This window comes from Chrysochloris asiatica, unplaced genomic scaffold, assembly GCF_000296735.1.
Source record: "Chrysochloris asiatica unplaced genomic scaffold, ChrAsi1.0 scaffold00019, whole genome shotgun sequence".
In the NCBI taxonomy this organism is placed as follows: Eukaryota; Metazoa; Chordata; class Mammalia; order Afrosoricida; family Chrysochloridae; genus Chrysochloris; species Chrysochloris asiatica.
In genome coordinates this window covers 10,976,237-10,982,236 of record NW_006408537.1, presented here as the reverse complement: position 1 = coordinate 10,982,236, position 6,000 = coordinate 10,976,237, and the positions used below count along the sequence as shown (strand labels likewise).

The window sequence follows — 6,000 nt, the reverse complement described above, 5'->3', positions numbered from 1 at the left end:
TAGTATGAGGGAGCTTCAAAAAGTTCATGGAAAATTCTATTATTTTTAATTCCATTTTTCCATGAACTTTTTGAAGTCCTGCATGTAATGTCTGATACATTAGAGATTATCAATAAGGATTTGTTGAATATATTAATAAAAAATGAATTAACACATCAATGAATTAATGAAATCACCACAACTATTCCAGAAAACTATAGGGGAATTATTTAATTTAATAGAAATTGATAAACATTATGAAAATTTAATCGATAATGTAAATCCCTGCCTTTGGATTCATATTTGGATTCATAGTTGGACTATGCCAGTTGTTGTGACGTGCCATCAAGTTGGTTCCAACTCATAGTGACCCTGTAAAGGATTTCTGAGAAGTGACTGGTAGGTTTGAACCACTGACCTTGTGATTAGCAATCCAGTGCTTATCCTACAGTGCCACAACAGGACTATGCCAGTGAAAGGTAGCATTAATTGTTCAGTTAAATAATCATTTGTTGAGTGATTATGTGAGTCAAGTTGTATACTAAACTCACAGTAAAAATACTTATGTTTCATTTTCATATATATTTGGTTATTTGCTATTGACAATTTGATGAGGAGACATTTGTAACCTGTGTGAATATTTAAATAAATGTATTGCAAGTTAAAACTTCGAGATCATTCAAGTGCTTATGAATTAAGAGTAAAATAAAGTTCATTTTTCATAAGAATTTTTTAGCATCATCTTTTTCAAGAAGTTCTCTTTAATTAGATTTTGAAAAGCAAGATTTGGATTGATGGAGGGAAATGGAGAATTTATTCTAAAGAAATAAAGCAAAACATACAAGCATAACACTCATCCAACATTTACAAATAATGTGATTATTATTTTGTGATGGCCTGAGTTTGTTGCAGTTAAAATTAGAAGAAATTAACTGCTTTTGAATCTTGAAAGTAAAACAATAGAATATGTGTATTTTAGCAGAACTGAGACAAAAGATAAAATCTTTTGAGAAAGCAGTTTTCAACTGACTTATTAGTTAGCACAGGTTAATACAGAATTTGTGGAGATTTTAATGTAAAATCTGAATGTTGCCTAAATGGAATAATTATATCATCTTCAATAAAGATTCTGAGGAAGTTCACAAGGTAACAATCCTACAAAGGTTCACATAGAGTTCAGAAGCTGTAACAACTTTAATGAGTTCCCAGTTGTTTCATAAGGAATCATTAGTTCTGGAAAATTTCAAATGGTAGAAAAAGGGACTTCTCTAAAAATTCCTAAGAAAGCAACTCACCTGAATGACGTATTAATGATAGGTAAGAATGACAATGGATCTGACTGTATCTGACACCTTTTTCTCTTGCTCTATGTAAGAAAGGAGAAAAAAGTAAAGAGATCCATCTATGATTTTATTATGCAATCTTCCAATTGTGATACTAATACTATAGTTTTCAGAGGAACTCAATTCCTTGAAGTGTAGAGCTTAAGACAAATTATGGCCTATGATTAACACTTTTCATTGGACTAAGCATTTACATTCTGTTTGTGTCCTGATGCCTCATTTTTATGCACTTCTCCATGATGTTAACATTTTCAGAGATCAATCTTATGAAATCATTTAAATTCACTTGGGTTTGCCAACATTTCCAAAACTGAGAGATGTAAAAAGATGTAATTAATTTGTTGTTACTGTGTGCCATCAAGTTGATTCTGACTTAGAGTGATCCTATATGACTGACCAGTGTACAACTGTACCCATAGGGTTTTCTAGGCTGTAATTTTTCTGGGAGCAGTTCTGACACATACATAGCAACCCTATATAGGGTTTCTGAGGAGTGGCTGGTGAGTTTGAACCACCGACTTTGTGGTTCGAACTGAACTGAGGTCTAGTGCTTATCCCACAGTGCCACACAAGGATTCTAATTTTATGGTTGTTGTTATTGTTAAGTGTCATAGAGTTGGCTCTGACTCATAGCAACTCTGTATAGGGTTTATGAGGAGTGACTGATTAGTTTGAACTGCTGAACTTGGGTTCAATTTGACCTTGAAATTGAGTGCTTATCCTACAGTGCTACACCAGAACATTTGTGATTAAGGCTTCTTAACTCTTGTTTACTTAAATACAGATAATAATATTGCAAGTGGAAGTCAAAAGATCAATTCTAATTGTTGGTTCTAATAGAAATAGAGTCCTGATATGGCACTGTGGGTTAACACGCTGGACTGCAAGGTCGGCTGGGACTGCAAGGTCAGCAGTTCAAACTCCTTGGAAACCTTATTTAGGGTTGCTATGAGTCAGAACCGACTTGACAGCACTTAACAACAACAACAGAAATTTAATTTGGAAATGAAAGGCTAAAAATATCGATACTTTTCCAATATAATATCTTGGCTGCAGCTTGGCATAATGTGCTCTAATTCCACCAAAATTCCTAATTCCACCAAAATTAGGAATGAAAGGTAAGTAGAGAGAGTTGTAGAAGGTCACCTAACAGGAGTTAGTATCTCTGAGTCAGATAGTAAGCATGACTACCCCACAGAAGGAAGCTCAATAGCTTAATTTTTAATACTCATCTCACTCTACCTGCTCCTAGTCATTTACTATTGAGAACAACAGACTTGTTAGATGCAGTAGTAGATGAATCAGCCCTGGGGGCTAAGAACAGGCTGGCAGGAATAGTGGGGAGGTGGGAAAGTAAATGGGACAGATCTAGCCCCACATCCAAACATTTTCTCACCCCTCAATGCTGCTTAGTAATTGTAATTATTAGTGTCAATTGTTTGAATATATAAATAATGACAAAAATTTCTCTGGAAACAATAACGCTTTTAACTGAATTTGCATTTTATTATGAGAAAAGCATTTACATACTAAAAAAATTTTTTTAATTCTGAATATATTTGGTGAATAACTGGATTCTCAGATCTCTTATAGAACTTAACTCTTTCAGGGTCAAGGTCCATAGCGACTGCTTGGAACCAATGGTTTATAATGTTAATATTGCTAAGTGTGGTCGAATCAGTTCCAATTCATAGCAACACGGTGTAGGGTTTCTGAGAAGTAACTGGTGGATTTGAACCACCAATCTTATGTTTAACAGTCCAGTGTTTATCCTACAGTACCACCCCAGGACTCCAATATATTGTTGTCGCTGTTAGGTGCCGACTCATAAAAACCCTATGCACACTGGTCCAGGGGCAACCTCACAATTGTTGCTACATCAGAACCTATCACTTCTACCACTGTGCCAAGCCATCTCACTGAAGGTCTTCCTCTTTTTCTCCAACCCTTCACTTTACCAAACATAATATCCTTCTCCGGTGACTGGTCCCTCCTGACAATATGTCTGAAATATGAGAGACAAAGTGTGGCCATCTTGGCCTCCAAGAAGTACTCTGACTGTATTTCTGCCAACACAGATCTGTTTGTTCTTTTGGCAGTCCATGGTACTTTCAGTACTCACGTCCAACACCATAACTCAAATGCATCAATTATTCTAAAGTTTTCCTTATTCACTGTCTAATTTTCACATGCATATGAGGTTCCTGAAAATACCATTGCTTGGGTCAGGCACACCTTAGTCCTCAAACTGACATCTTTGCTCTTCAACACTTTAAAGAGGTCTTTTGCAGCAGATTTGCCTAGTGCAACATGTCATTTACTTTCTTGACTGCTGCTGAGCAAAATGAACTCTTTGACAACTTCAATCTTTTCTCCATTCAAATGGATATTGTTTATTGGTCCAGTGGTGAGGATTTTTGTTTTCTTTACAATGAGATGCAACCCATTTCGAAGGCTGTGCTCTTTGATCTTCATCAGTAAGTATTTTAAGTCCTCTCAGCTTTCAGTAAGCAAGGTTATATCATCTGCTATCACAGGTTGTTAATGAGTCCAATCAATCCTGATGCCACTTTTTCTTCATATAATCCAGCTTCTCAGATTATTTGTTCAGCATACAGATTGAATAACTATCGTGAAAAACACAACCCTGGTACACACCTTTCCTAATTTTAAACCACTCAGTGTTCCCTTATTTGAACAACTGCTTTTTGATCTATGTACAGGTGTCTAGTAAGCACAATTAAGTGTTCTGGAATGCTCACACTTAGTAATGTTGTCCATAGCTTGTCATGATCTCTATAATTGAAAGCCTTTGCATAGTCAATAAAGCACTGGTAAACATATTTCTGATATTCTCTGCTTTTAGCCAAGATCCATGTGATGTCATCAGTGATATCCCTCATTCCACGTCCTCTTCTGAATCCAGCTTGAACCAATGGACGTTCTCTGTCAATATATGGTTGCATCTATTTTTGCATTAGCTTTAGTAAAACGTCACTCGAATTGGATATTAATGATATTGTCCAATGATTTCTGCATTTTTTTGGGGGGGTCACCTCTCTTTGGAATGTGCACAAATACGTATCTCTTCCAGTCGGTTGTCCAGGTAGTTGTCTTCCAAATTTCTTGGCATAGATGAGTGAGTGTCTCCAGTGTCACATCAGTTTGTTGAAAGATTTCAATTTGTATTCCATCAATTCCTAGTACCTTGTTCTTTTTCAATGCCTTCAATGCACCTTAGATTTCTTCCTTCAGTATCATTGGCTCTTGATCATATGCTATCTCTGAAATGGTTGAACAGCAACCATTTCTTTTTGGTAGAGTGACTCTGGGTATTCCTTCCATTTCCTTTTGATGCTTTTTTGCATCATTCAATATTTTGTCCATTAGAATCCTTAGTACTGCAAGTCGAGGTTTGAATTTTTTCTTCAATTCCTTCAGCTTGAGAAATGCTGAGCATATACTTCTTTTTGGTTTTCTAACTTCGGGTCTTTGCACATTTCATTATATTTGACTTTGTTTTCTCAAGCTGCTCTTTGAAATTTTCTGTTCAGCTCTCATTCCTTCTCACTTCTTCCATTTGCTGTAGCATCTCTACGCTAGACAGCAAGTTTCTGAGTCTCTTCTGACATCCATTTTGGTATTTTTTCCTCTCTTGTATTTTCAATGACCTTTTGCTTTCTTCCTGTATGATGTTCTTGATGTTATTCCACAACTCTCCAGGTCTTTGTGCTTTAGTGTCCAATGCATCAAATCTGTTATTGAGATGATCTCTAAATTCAGGTGAGATCTATTCAAGGCCATATTTTTGCTCTCACTGACTTGTTTTAATTTTCTTCAATTTCAGCCTGAATTTTCATATGAGCAATTGACAGTCTGTGTCGCAGTCTTCCCCAGGCCTTGTTTTGGCTGATGATATGGAGCTTTCCACCACCTCTTTCCACAGATCTAGTCAATTTGATTTCTGTGTATTCCATCTGGTGAGGTCCATGTATATAGTCATGTTTTATATTGGTTAAAAAAAGGTATTTGCAATGAAGACTCCATTGGTCCTTCAAAATTCTTTCATGGGATCTCCAGAGTCATTTGTATCACCAAGGTCATATTTTCCAACTACTGATTCTTCCTATTTGTTTCCAACCTTTGCCTTCCAACTGCCCGTAATTATCAATGTGTCTGGATTGCATGTTTGATCCATTTCAGACTCAAGAAGTTGGTAGGATTTTCAGTGTCATCATCATTGGCTTTAGTGGTTGGTACATATAAATCTGAATAATAGTGATATTATCTGATCTTCCTTGTAGACGTATGAATATTATCCTATCATAGACAGCGTTGTACTTTGTGACTGATCTTGCAATGTTCTTTTTGACGATGAATGTGACATCATTCATCTTCAATTTGTCATTCCTGGCATAGTAAACCATGTGATTGTCAGATTCAAATGGACAATACCAGTGCATTTCAGCTCACTAATGCCTAAGATATCGATGTTTATACATTCAATTTAATTTTTTTAGTTTCCAATTTTCCTAGATTTACACTTTGTACATTCCATGTTCCAATTATTAATGGATGTTTATAACTATTTCTCTTTATTTTGTGTTGTGCCCTATGAGCAAATGAAGGTCACAAAAGCTTTACTCCATTTGCATAATCCTGGTCAACTCTACTTTGA

At 35.8% G+C, this 6,000-nt stretch overlaps 1 protein-coding gene across 1 annotated transcript in view; it reads left to right on the top strand.

The window, feature by feature from the left end:
• The window catches only part of KHDRBS2 (KH domain containing, RNA binding, signal transduction associated 2), an 864,427-nt gene that overhangs the window by 789,492 nt on the left and 68,935 nt on the right, over positions 1 to 6,000 (top strand). The window lies entirely within an intron of this gene.